Source organism: Tursiops truncatus, chromosome 11 (genome assembly GCF_011762595.2).
Source record: "Tursiops truncatus isolate mTurTru1 chromosome 11, mTurTru1.mat.Y, whole genome shotgun sequence".
NCBI lineage: Eukaryota > Metazoa > Chordata > Mammalia > Artiodactyla > Delphinidae > Tursiops > Tursiops truncatus.
In genome coordinates, this window is record NC_047044.1 from 22,748,479 (window position 1) to 22,762,460 (window position 13,982).

At 38.8% G+C, this 13,982-nt stretch overlaps 1 long non-coding RNA gene and 1 other non-coding gene across 2 annotated transcripts in view; one reads left to right on the forward strand and one right to left on the reverse strand.

The window, feature by feature from the left end:
- Positions 1 to 13,982, forward strand: part of LOC109552922 (uncharacterized) — a 617,019-nt gene that overhangs the window by 38,640 nt on the left and 564,397 nt on the right. The window lies entirely within an intron of this gene.
- On the reverse strand, positions 2,738 to 2,866 carry LOC117314365 (small nucleolar RNA SNORA18). Its single transcript, XR_004529112.1, has one exon. It is a non-coding gene; the product is annotated as a small nucleolar RNA SNORA18 (small nucleolar RNA).

Here is a 13,982-nt window from a genome sequence, read left to right on the forward strand (position 1 = left end):
TAGCCTGCATTATACCAAGTCGTTCTCCTGAGGTAAATTACTTAATCCTTACAATAAACCTTTGAGGTGGATGTTCTTGTTATCACTGCTATTTTACAGGTGAGAAAATTAAGGTTTAAAGACAAGAAGTAACTTTCTCAACATTACCTAGTCAGCACACCACAGAGCAAGAATTCAAACTTAGGAAGTCTGATTCCACAGCACAAGCTCTCATCTACGTTTATTATCTTCCTTTCCTATGTGAAAAAGACTTGGGAGTTGGGGTTAAATACAAATTTGAGAAGATTCTACAAGTATAGCAACTGGTGAAAAAGCCAGTTCGTATTTAGGGCACATTCAGACAAGAATAGGGTCCAGTGCAGATGATATACTCTGTGCTGTTCAGATTGTGTCTGGAGTAGTGTGTTCAAGTTTGGATGGTATTTTTTAACCAGTACTAACAAACTGGAAATGACTATGATAATGAGAGAGGTTGGAAGTGATCTCAAAAGAGCAACAGCTGAAAATATTCTGATTTGATGAAGGCCTGCAAAGGATCAGAGAGATAGATGTCTTTGGGAAAGGCTGATTGCCCAGCAGGTCGACAGTACCTTGATGTAATCAATATGGGTCCTGACTCTGTTCCCAGACTTGCAGGTCCAAGAATATCACTGTATCAGTTAATATTCAGAGTTGATCATATATGTGGTGATTGACTCACACTAACCAAACTTCTAGGAGACTGATGCATATACCAGAATGCCAATTGCTTAAAAGTAGGAACATAAGCACTGAACAGCTTTTATACATGTATTTGCTGATCAGAGCATCTATTTTGTTTAGGGGGGTGCCTTATATTCTTTTGTCAGAATGTATATTATACTGTGGTAAGCTAATTTGTTAGCTTGCAGGTAGGGTAAAATCACGGGCCCTTTACAGTTTCTGACTTAGAATGATAGTCAAAAATTGATGCCTTGGGACTTCCCTGGTGGTGCAGTGGTTAACAATCTGCCTGCCAATGCAGGGGACACGGCTTCGAGCCCTGTTCCGGGAAGATCCCACATGCTGCAGAGCAGCTAAGCCTGTGCGCCACAACTACTGAGCCCGCGTGCCACAACTACTGAAGCCTGCGTGCCTAGAGCCCATGCTTTGCAACAAGAGAAGCCACTGCAATGAGAAGCCTGCTCACTGCAAAGAAGAGTAGCCCCTGCTCGCCGCAACTAGAGAAAGCTCGTGCACAGCAACAATGACCCAATGCAGCCAAAAATAAATAAATAAATATATTAAAAAATTGACACCTCATTATCTTATTAACTTGATTTATTAACTTACTCTTAACTTTTTATCTCATTATTTTATTAACTGAGTTTATTCATATGAACAATATTTCATATGTGGTTTTGAACATTTGTATCTTGTCATCTGCAAGTTGTATGCTTATATTCTTTACCTATTTCCTTTCTTATTTATTTATTTATTTATTTATTTATTTATTTATGGCTGCGTTGGGTCTTCGTTGCTACACGTGGGATTTCTCTAGTTGCGGCGAGCGGGGGCTACTCTTCGTTGCGGTGTGCAGGCTTCTCATTGCAGTGGCTTCTTTTGTTGCAGAGCATGGGCTCCAGGTGCGTGGGCTTCAGTAGTTGTGGCTCGCGGGCTCTAGAGTACAGGCTCAGTAGGAGTGGTGCACAGGCTTAGTTGCTCTGTGGCATGTGGGATCTTCCCGGACCAGGGCTTGAACCCATGTCCCCTGCATTGGCAGGCGGCTTCTCAACCACTGTGCCACCAGGGAAGCCCCAGTTGGGTAATTTTTAATTAGATGGTCAATTTTTTTTATAGTGTAAAGGGTTTAAAAATATTATTTATAACATTAGGCAAATTATTTAAAGTCAATAAATTTTTAAAAATATTTTAATTTTATTGGAATATAGTTGATTTACAATGTTGTGTTAGTTTCAGGTGTACAGCAAAGTGATTCAGTTATATTGAATACATTTACATATATTTATTCTTTTTTATTATTTATTTATTTATTTAATGATCACGCTGCGTGGCATGTGGGATCTCAGTTACCCAATCAGGGATTGAACCCATGCCCTTCCTTGGCAGAGTCCTAACCACTGGACTGCCAGGGAATTCCCTTTTTATTCTTTTTTAGATTCTTTTCTCATATGGGTTATCACAGTATATTGAGTAGAGTTCCCTGTGCTATACAGTAGGTCCTTGTTGGTTATCTATCTTGTATATAGTACAAGTAGTTCTTTTTTCTACTACATGTATAGAGTAGTATATGTATGCTCATCCAAGGCTCTTGATTTATCCCTCAACTAAAGTCAATACATTTTTATTTAAAGAATTTTACATGTGATCGCCTCCACTGTCCATCAAGGTCACCTTAGTTCCTCCAAAGTTTGAGTCAGGGTTTATCTTCAAGACAGCCCTTTTAAAAAGAAGCTATGCTTAATCCACAGTTGTCCTATCTTTTAGCCCATAATTCTTTTAGTTGGACTTCTTTTGTCTCCACTTGAATATGGACACATTGATAACATCAAACATTTCCCCACTAGAATCTTGGGCATTCTTCATGTAATTTACTTTAGGACCACTTATAGGCTCAGAGTAGATGGATTTGCCTGGTTTTCAGACACCCTCTAAAACTGAGTTCAAATCATATTCGCTCCAAGAATGATATAGACTGTGGGATATGCCAATACCTAAGGTAAAAAAATTTAACTACTAGGGCTTTCATACTTTTAGCAGATGTTGTAGTTCTTTCCGAAGATCTAACAAATAGTTCTGTGAGTGAAGCAAAACCACACAGTTACTCTGTGAGGCATTTCCAGCAATGTGAGTCTACAGGAAAAGCCCCATAGGGATAGACCTCAACTATAGGGTTGTTTTTTACTGATTGATAGGTTCTTTGTATGAATATATATCTATTTAATATATTTGTCTATATTTAAATAATTCAGATAAACTGATATATATGTATACAAAGTAAAATAAAGTATAAAATTGTATTATATCAGTTGCAAATATATTTTGTCATAATTTGCTTGCTTTTCGACTTTATGTCTTCTGCCATACACATAATATATTTTGGGTTTTATGTTTTGTCAAGACAGTTTTCTCCTCCCAAGATTATAGATATATTTTCCCATTTTTCTTTTATCCTTAAAAAAATTTACATCTTAAATACATGTTGGAATTTATTTTTAAGTATGGTGTGAGGAAGGCATTTAGTTTTCCTTTTTTTCAAATGGATAGCTCCTTGTCCCAACACCATTTATTAAATAATCTGTCAGTACCTGTATGATTTTAAGTGCCTCATTTATCACATTCTAAGATCATTGGCTGTTTTTCACAATAATGTTTTTCACATTATTTCAATTATTGTGACTTCATAATACATTTTGATACTTGGCAAAGTAAGTCCTGTTTCTTGTTCATTTTTCTAAAAAAAAAAATGTTGACTTTTTGGCACATCTCATAGATGAACTTTAAAACTAACTTGCCAACTCTATAAAATATCCTGTTGGAATTTTGACTAAAATTGCATCACAGTTTTTATTTAACTTGGGGAGTATTAATATCTGTATAATGTTGAACCTTTTTATCTAGGAATATCTTTCACAGCCTTCATTAAAATTATATGGTTATCTTCAATAAATTTCATACTTTTAAGTTTTTTCCTAAGTAATTCAAGGTTTCATTGGAATCGAATTTGGCTTTCTTCTCTATTACATTTTCAAATAAGTTTTTGTTGATTATAGAAAGGCTGTAGATTTTTATTTTATTATTATTATATTTTATAAATTTATTTTATTTATTTTTGGCTGCATTGGGTCTTCATTACTGCTCACGGGCTTTCTCTAGTTGCGCCGAGCGGGGGCTAGTCTTCATTGCAGTGTGCAGGCTTCTCATTGCAGTGGCTTCTCTTGTTGCAGAGCACGAGCTCTAGGCACACAGGCTTCAGTACTTGTGGCACGTGGGCTCAGTAGTTGTGGCTCACGGGCTCTAGAGCGCAGGCTCAGTAGTTGTGGTACACGGGCTTAGTTGCTCCGCGGCATGTGGGATCTTCCTGGACCAGGGATTGAACCCGTGTACCCTGCATTGGCAGGTGGATTCTCAACCACTGTGCCACCAGGGAAGCCCCTGTAGATTTTTATATGTTAATCTTGTTTTTATGTTTCTGAAAAATTTAATTAGTCCATACAGATATTATGTGATTGCCTTGGATTTTCTAGGTATCTGTCTACTTTGCCAATATTCATACTTATTTCTTTTGTGCTGATCTTTTTGTATTGACCAGTAACTCTAGGACAAAATTATTGACCATAAAAGTAGGCATCATATTATATTGTTCCTGACTTTTATGGAGATGTGGTCTAATATTTTATTTTTCAGAATGATATTTGGAAATTGGCAAAATATTGATAATTGTTGAAGATGAGTGATAGGTACATGGAACTCATTAATCTATTTTCCCTATATTTGTGTATGTTTGAAAATTTCTATGATAACGAGTTAAATTAAAAAAGAGAGTCGAATAAAAAAAAGAAAAGAACAAGACTTGTTTTAGGTTTTTGGTAGAAACCCCTTTTCAAATTAAGGAATTATCCTGTTTCCCTAACTTACGGTAAATTTTTTATTTGGGAATGGTAATAGGATTAAATGTGTCTTCAAAAAAATATTTTTGAACAAAAAATTGAAACAGGGTCCACACATATCAAAAAACCAAGGAAAAAAGTAAATATGAGAATCTCAATATAAAAAATTGAGAATTCATTCGCCAAATATATATTTAGATTGGCTTCTCTCTTTTCATCAGCTGACAGTTTTCAGTAAGAGCAGAAGTGTCTCTGGGACATAGCACATTGCTGAAAACAAAGAAGGGGCTAAATAAATAATGTTTCATCGTTAGAGGGTTTTTTGTTGGGGAGAGATGTAGGGCGTGGAAGCTGTTTTGTACCACCTAGATCCCCCCTCCAGGACTGAAGGACTTATTCCCCTTGCTGTTGGGATCATAGTTGGCTGACACTCTCTAGCTGCCAGTCCTTTCCAGGAATTGCGTGTGGCTGAAGAGAACCACTTTGCTCAAGCTTCTACCCTATTCCCGGGAGCAGCTGCCTCCAATGACTAACCTGTGTGGAGCTGTAACATCCCAGCACCCTTGCCCAACTCACGGCAGGTTGAAAGGGCTCTGCTAGCTCCAAAGCTCCATGCCGGGTGGCTGAGGCTTTAGGGTTGCCAGATAAAATAAATACAGGCTGTCTAGGTAAATTTGAATTTTAGATAAACAACAAATAAATTTTTAGAATCAGTATGTCCCCAGTATTGCATGGAACATATTGCTGCTAAAATTCTTTTTGCTGTTTCTCTGAAATTTGAATTTAACTGGGCACCCTGCATGTTTATTGGCTAAATCTGGCAGCCCTCTGAGACATCACAGCCTAACCTCTTGTCCTGTATTTCCGCTTTTTTCCCTCATTCCCCAACCAACTTCCTGCATGCTGACCTCTGTCTCAGAGTCTGCTTCTGAGTAATGAGTCTGCAACAGACTGAAAATTAAAATAAAATGCCTTTCTTTGCCCTGCCCAAATTTTAGAACCAGTTGACAGATTGGCACATGGATTCAAAAGATCCTCTTAGGTTGATTATTGCAGAGCTGAGACTACAGAACACAGCTCAGAGCCTAATGGGTCACTCATATGTCATTCCCAAGTGCATTTACTCAGTCTGCCCCACTGAGCCTGTTTTATAGCTGTTCCTATTACCTGTTCATCAGTTAGGTAAGTCATTCCTCCTCTCCTGGGGAGTAAGGAGGAGGGCAAGAAGCCAGGACTGTTAGTCTTGCGACGGTCCCTCTACATGAAAATTTGAAGCCAGGGAAAGAGGTATTCCACTATACAGTGCTTTGTATAAGATAAAAGCAGCCCTGTTTGAGTGGTCAGTGCAAAGGATTATATATGAGCCTGATGCAAAAAACAGGCTGGGGCCTTCCGTAAGTATGGCTTCTGTCTCCTTTGCTTCCTTTGTCTCTTCTCCCCTAAGTGAAGGATTTCCTCAGGACTATGCTTAGCTCTTTTCTCTGTGTGTCTGCTTTGTAGCGCTTTTATGGGCGTGGCCTTCAAATCAACATTTGCCTTGGCCTCTGTCCCGAGCTCTAGTTCTATATTTCCAGAAGTTCTGTTCTCTATTCCTCATTTTTTTGAAAGTACCCTAAATGCGGTATGTCCCTGCTTCAGTCACACTCTTGCTTTGGTGTGAAGAAATTCTCATTCAAGCTGCCAAGCAGTGAGGAGCGTGTTGTGAGGAGGACGCACGTGGGAACCTGGGGAAAGCAAACACCAAGGCTCCAAGAAGAGCAGGGACTGGAGAATGGGACAAGACTCAAATGACCTTTGTTTTCAATTCTCAAAGTATCTATTTCTTGAGTGCCTACTATGTGCCGGGCGAGGAAGGAATCCCCAAATGCCCAGTGAAGGGACCTCAGCTACAACTGTTGGTAGATTTCTACTCTAATGCTTCACTATTAATGGGACTCACTTTCTGCACGTCTTGCTTCCTTCTGACTTAACTGCTGGGTTAGATTTTTCCTCTTACAGCTTTTGCTTCTTCATTTTACTTACGCTTTATGGTTCTTTTCAAGTTCATGACCCTTCTTAGTACCCTTTCAGGGTCACCTACATTTAACAGCCTTATTTCCTTGTGTGTGTGTTCTCCCCAGATTCCTGAGACAATTAATCTGATCTGTTGTGCTCAGGGTTTTGAACCAGAGCAGCTCATAGGTCCTTGGTCAACCTATAGGTCCTTAAAAATGGCCATTTCACCATATGCATTAAATGGCCAGTGATTCTAATTCTTTAAGGCAGTGATATTCAAGCTGTGCTCCAAAGAGCACTCAGAGGCTCTGCAGGAGGTGAGGGGCATGCTGAGTGGATGGGCTTCCTAACTTCCTTTTCTCTCCTTTTACTAAAATAATTCCAATTTTATTCGCTTTATATTTTCAGGTTCTAAGATTATATTTGAAAGACGTGTTCTGCTTGAAGGTTTTCTAAGTGTGTCTGTTCTGGTTTTAATCACATCTTTTCCTCTTCCATCTTTCAAACCATTCGAGAAGTAGATGCAGTATTTAGATGGAGATTTTTTAAAAAACAGCTTTATTATGGGTGAAGTTCAACTGGGGATTGCAGCCTGCGTTTGTGGTAACAACCAGGTATCCCGATGTTGTTTTTCTAAGCCTTGACTTTAGGACAGCTCACCCAAGGTAGTAATGCCCTTCCCTGATAGTCCCCAGCTTTTTGCTCTTTATTAATTCTTAGGGTTGTCCATGCCCCGTGTGATGATTTCCCTTGGTAGAGGAGATGGTCAATTTCTCCTCCTTCTTTTTTTTTTTTCCCCTATCTTCTGATGCTAGCAATGTAAGTTCTTGTTTTTTTTTGTTTTTTCTCCTCCTTATTTCTTGAAACCACACTCCTAATACCAACCACAGCTCCTCTGAGTATCCTCCTGTGACAACAGGTAGGCGGTGTATCTTTTGCTACCAGAAGGCTCTGAAATGGGACAGAAGAGGAACATGAATTAGATTATCTGCACTCTTGATTGAAAATAAGTCTCCATTCTATTTCTTTCTTGCTTGCTTTTTTTTTTAAGATTTTTTTATTGCTCCATTTTTTTTCTTTTTTTTTAAACATCTTTATTGGAGTATAATTGCTTTACAATGGTGTGTTAGTTTCTGCTGTATAACAAAGTGAATCAGCTATATGCATACGTATATCCCCATATCCTCTCCCTCTTGGGTCTCCCTCCCACCCTCCTTATCCCACCCCTCCAAGTGGTTGCAAAGCACCGAGCTGACCTCCCTGTGCTATGCAGCTGCTTCCCACTAGCTATTTTACATTTGCTACTGTATATATGTCAATGCTACTCTCTCACTTTGTCCTAGCTTCCCCTCCCCACACTGTGTCCTCAAGTCCATTCTCTACGTCTGCGTCTTTATTCTTGTCCTGCCACTAGGTTCATCAGAACTATTTTTTTTAGATTCCATATATACGTGTTAGCATACAGTATTTGTTTTTCTCTTTCTGACTTTCTTCACTCTGTATGACAGACTGTAGGTCTATCCACCTCACTACAAATAACTCAATTTCGTTTCTTTTTATGGCTGAGTAATATTCCATTGTATATATGTGTCACATCTTCTTTATCCATTCATCTGTCGATGGACACTTAGGTTGCTTCCATGTCCTGGCTATCGTAAATAGAGCTGCAAGGAACATTGTGGTACATGACTCTTTTTGAATTATGGTTTTCTCAAGGTATAGTAGTGGGTTTCCAGGGTCATATGGTAGTTCTATTTTTAGTTTTTTAAGGAACCTCCATACTGTTCTCCATAGTGGCTGTATCAATTTACATTCCCACCAACAGTGCAAGAGGGTTCCCTTTTCTTCAGCACACCCTCTCCAGAATTTATTGTTTGTAGATTTTTTGATGATGGCCATTCTGACCAGTGTGAGGTGATACCTCATTGTAGTTTTGATTTGCATTTCTCTAATGATTAGTGATGTTGAACATCATTTCATGTGTTTGCTGGCAATCTGTATATCTTCTTTGGAGAAATGTCTATTTAGGTCTTTTGCCCATTTTGGGATTGGGTTGTTCGTTTTTTTGGTATTGAGCTGCATGAGCTGCTTGTATACTTTGGAGATTAACCCATTGTCAGTTGCTTCATTTGCAAATATTTTCTCCCATGCTGAGGATTGTCTTTTTGTTTTGTTTGTGGTTTCTTTTGCTGTGCAAAAGCTTTTAAGTTTCATTAGGTCCTATTTGCTTATTTTTGTTATTATTTCCGTTTCTCTAGGAGGTGGGTCAAAAAGGATCTTGCTGTGATTTGTGTCATAGAATGTTCTGCCTATGTTTTCCTCTAAGAGTTTTATAGTGTCTGCCCTTACATTTAGGTCTTTAATCCATTTGGAGTTTATTTTTGTGTATGGCATTAGGAAGTGTTCTAATTTCATTCTTTTACATGTAGCTGTCCAGTTTTCCCAGTACCACTTATTGAAGAGGCTGTCTTTTCTCCATTGTGTATTCTTGCCTCCTTTATCAAAGATAAGGTAACCATATGTGTGTGGGTTTATCTCTGGGCTTTCTATCCTGTTCCATTGATCGATATTTATGTTTTTGTGCCAGTACCATACTGTCTTGATTACTGTAGTTTTGTAGTATAGTCTCAAGTCAGGGAGCCTGATTCCTCCAGCTCCGTTTTTCTTTCTCAAGATTGCTTTGGCTACTCGGGCTCTTTTGTGTTTCCATACAAATTGTGAAAATTTTTGTTCTAGTTCTGTGAAAAATGCCATTGGTAGGTTGATAGGGATTGCATTGAGTCTGTAGATTGCTTTGGGTAGTATAGTCATTTTCACAATGTTGATTCTTCCAATCCAAGAATGTAGTGTATATCTCCATCTGTTTGTATCATCTTTAATTTCTTTCATCAGCGTCTTATAGTTTTCTGCATACAGGTCTTTTGTCTCCTTAGGTAGGTTTATTCCTAGGTATTTTATTCTTTTTGTTGCAGTGGTAAATGGGAATGTTTCCTTAATTTCTCTTTCAGATTTTTCATTAGTGTATAGGAATGCAAGAGATCTCTGTGTATTAATTTTGTATCCTGCTACTCTACCAAATTCATTGATTAGCTCTAGCAATCCTCTGGTAGCATCCTTAGGCTTCTCTATGCATAGTATCATGGCATCTGCAGACAGTGACAGCTTTATTTCTTCCTTTCCAATTTGGATTCCTTTTATTTCTTTTTCTTCTCTGATTGCCGTGGCTGAAACTTCCAAAACTATGTTGAATAATAGGGGTGAGAGTGTGCAGCCCTGTCCTGTTCCTGATCTCAGAGGAAATGTTTCAGTTTTTCACCATTGACAATGATGTTGGCTGTGCGTTTGTCATATATGGCCTTTATTATGTTGAGGTAGGTTCCCTCTATGCCTACTTTCTAGAGAGTTTTTATCATAAATGGGTGTTGAATTTTGTCAAAAGCTTTTTCTGTATCTATTGAGATTATCATATGGTTTTTTTATCCTTCAATTTTTTAATATGGTTTATCACATTGATTGATTTGCATATATTGAAGAATCTTTGCATTCCTGGGATAAATCCCACTTGATTATGGTGTCTGATCCTTTTAATGTGCTGTTGGATTCTGTTTGCTAGTATTTTGTTGAGGATTTTTGCATCTGTGTTTGTCAGAGATATTGGCCTGTAGTTTTTTGGTGACATCTTTGTCTGGTTTTGGTATCAGGGTGATGGTGGCCTTATAGAATGAGTTTGGGAGTGTTCCTCCCTCTGCTATATTTTGGAAGAGTTTGAGAAGGATAGGTGTTAGCTGTTCTGTAAATGTTTGATAGAATTCACCTGTGAAGCCATCTGATCCTGGGCTTTTGTTTGTTGGAAGTTTTTTTTTTTTTTTTTTTTTTTTTTTTTTGGCGGTATGTGGGCCTCTCACTGTTGTGGCCTCTCCTGTTGCGGAGCACAGGCTCCGGACGTGCAGGCTCAGCGGCCATGGCTCATGGGCCCAGCCACTCCGCGGCATGTGGGACCTTCCCGGACTGGGGCACGAACCTGTGTCCACTGCATCGTCAGGCAGACTCTCAGCCACTGCGCCACCAGGAAATTCCTGTTGGAAGATTTTTAATCACAGTTTCAATTTCAGTGCTTGTGATTGGTCTGTTTATATTTTCTATTTCTTCCTCATTCAGTCTCAGAAGGTTGTGCTTTTCTAAGAATTTGTCTATTTCTTCCAGGTTGTCCATTCTATTGGCATATGGTTCCTTGTAGTTATCTCTCATGATTCTTTGTATTTCTTCAGTGTCTGTTATTACTTCTCCTTTTTCATTTCTAATTCTGTTGATTTGAGTCTTCTCTCTTTTTTTCTTGATGAGTCTGGCTAATGGTTTACCAATTTTGTGTATCTTCTCAAGGAACCAGCTTTGAGTTTTATTGATCTTTGCTATTGTTTCCTTCATTTGTTTTTCTTTTATTTCTGATCTGATCTTTATGATTTCTTTCCCTCTGCTAACTTTGGGTTTTCTTTGTTCTTCTTTCTCTAATTGCTTTAGGTGTAAGTTTAAGTTGTTTATTTGAAATTTTTCTTGTTTCTTGAGGTAGGATTGTATTGCTCTAAACTTCCCTCTTAGAACTGCTTTTGCTGCATCCCTTAGGTTTTGCGTCATCGTGTTTTCATTGTCATTTGTTTCTAGGTATTTTTTGATTTCCTCTTTGGTTTCTTACAGTGATCTCTTGGTTATTGAGTGGTATATTGTTTAGCTTCCATGTATTTGTATCTTTTACAGTTTTTTTTTTTTCCTGTAATTGATATCTAGTCTCATAGCGTTGGGGTCAGAAAACATACTTGATATGATTTCAATTTTCTTAAATTTACCAAGGCTTGATTTGTGACCCAAGATATGGTCTATCCTGGAGAATGTTCCATGAGCACTTGAGAAGAAAGTGTATTCTGTTGTTTTTGGATGGAATGTCCTACAAATATCAAGTCCGTGTTGCTTAATGTGTCATTTAAAGCATGTGTTTCCATATTTATTTTCATTTTTGATGATCTGTCCTTTGGTGAAAGTAGGGTGTTAAAGTCCCTTGCTATTATTGTGTTACTGTCGATTTCCCCTTTTATGGCTGTTAGCATTTGCCTTATGTATTGAGGTGCTCCTAGGTTGGGTGCATAGAGATCTACAATTGCTGTATCTTCTTGGATCAATCCCTTGATTGTTATGTAGTGTCCTTCTTTGTGTCTTGTCTCTTTCTCTCTCTTCTTTGTCTCTTGTGATAAAGTCTATGTTGTCTGATAGGAGAATTGCTACTCCAGCTTTCTTTTGATTTCCATTTGCATGGAATATCTTTTTTCTATCGCCTCACTTTCAGTCTGTATGTGTCCCTAGGTCTGAAGTGAAGTGGGTCTCTTTTAGACAGCATATGTGCAGGTCTTGTCTTTGTATCCATTCAGCCAGTCTGTGTCTTTTGGCTGATGTATTTAATCCATTTACATTTAAGGTAATTATTGATATGTATGTTCCTATTACCATTTTCTTACCTGTTTTGGGTTTGTTCTTGTAGGTCTTTTCCTTCTCTTGTGTTTCCTGCCTAGAGGAGTTCCTTTAGCATTTGCTGTAGAGCTGGTTTGGTAGTGCTGAATTCTCTTAACTTTTTCTTATCTGTAAAGGTTTTAATTTCTCCATCAAATCTGAATCAGATCCTTGCTGAGTAATCTTGGTTGTAGGTTTTTCCCTTTCATCACTTTAAATATGTCCTGCCACTCCCTATGGCTTGCAGAGTTTCTGCTGAAAAATCAGCTGCTAATCTTATGGGGATTCCCTTGTATATTATTTGTTGCTTTTCCCTTGCTGCTTTTTTTTTTTTTTTTTTTTGGCGTTACGCGGGCCTCTCACTGCTGTGGCCTCTCCCGTTGCAGAGCACAGGCTCCAGACGCGCAGGCTCAGCGGCCATGGCTCACGGGCCTAGCCGCTCCATGGCATGTGGGATCTTCCCGGACCGGGGCACGAACCCACGTCCCCTGCATCGGCAGGCAGACTCTCAACCACTGCACCACCAGGGAAGCCCACCTAACATACTCTTATTAGATATTTCTACTGTGACTTTTCCTCATAATGAGAGAGGTGAAATCCAGGAGTTCTGGCTTTGCCTAAAGCATTAATTGTTGACATGCATCTTGTCTGTCTTCAACTTCCTAAAATGAGTAATTCTACCTAGGAGATATTCTCCCATCAGACTAGCACGTGGTTAGGCCTGGATTCAATATATTATTGTCTTGCCCTTACCATCTCTCTCTCTCTCTCTCTTTGCATCTTAAAGTCCTTACTTTCTAAAATTCCCGGGCCTGTTTCCTCAGGACATAAGTAATACCTGTGTCTGTTGTTTTAAAATTAATTTTTATTGAAGCATAGTTGATTTACAATGTTGTGTTAGTTTCAGGTGTACAGCAAAGTGCATCAGTTATGCATATACATATATCCACTCTTTTTTAGATTCTATTCCCATATAAGTCATTACAGAGTATTGAGTGGAGTTCCTTGTGCTATGTGTATCTTCTTAAATAGCTGTTTCATCTTGCCAAACTTACTTAATAAGGTTTTAAGATCTCTGCCCTGACAGCTTCAGTCTTCCCTCTCCAATCTGTCCACATAGTCTGTAATGACCTTGTGTAGCATTCCTTGTTTTCAGGATGGTTCCCCAATTCCTGATTGACTTTTAACAGCTTTAGTGGGGTGCTTCTGAGCAGTTTTCTGACCTGGGCTTCCTTTGAGGGGTGTACTGTTTTGTTATGGCTGCTGTAACAAAAGTACGTACTACAAACTGGGTGACTTAAAACAACAGAAATGTATTGTCTCAATTCTGGAGGCCAGAGTCTGTGATGAAGGTGTCGGCAAGGCTGGTTCCTTTTGAGGTCCGTGAAGGAAGGATCCACTCCAGGTCTCTCTGTTTGGCTTGCAGATGACCGTCTTCTCCTTGTGTCTCTTCACATCATCTTCTCCCTAAGTGTGTTTGTGTCTTGTGTCCAAATGCGATAGTGGTCACATTGAATAAAGTGTCCACCCTACTCCAGTGTGACCACATCTTAATTTAACAAATTACACCTGCAAGGACCCTACCTCCAAATAAGGTCACATTCTGAGGTACTGGCGGTGAGGACTCCAATATATGAATTTTGGTGGGGACACAATTCACTCCAAGCTTCTCTCCCATACCTTGGCCCCTCCTCTGTAAGGTTTCTTTGCACTCCAGATATCCTCTCTTAGTATCATCTTCTCATTTTCTGGTATAATGTTTATAGACAGGTTGGAATATTTGTCCTTTCTTACTTTTTGGTGTTCTAGCCTGGCTTTGAAGATTTCCTATTTTCCTTTTATATTGATTTAGCTTTTTCTCTAGGTCCTTCCCCTTTCTCCTAAAAAGAAAAAAATTGCGGT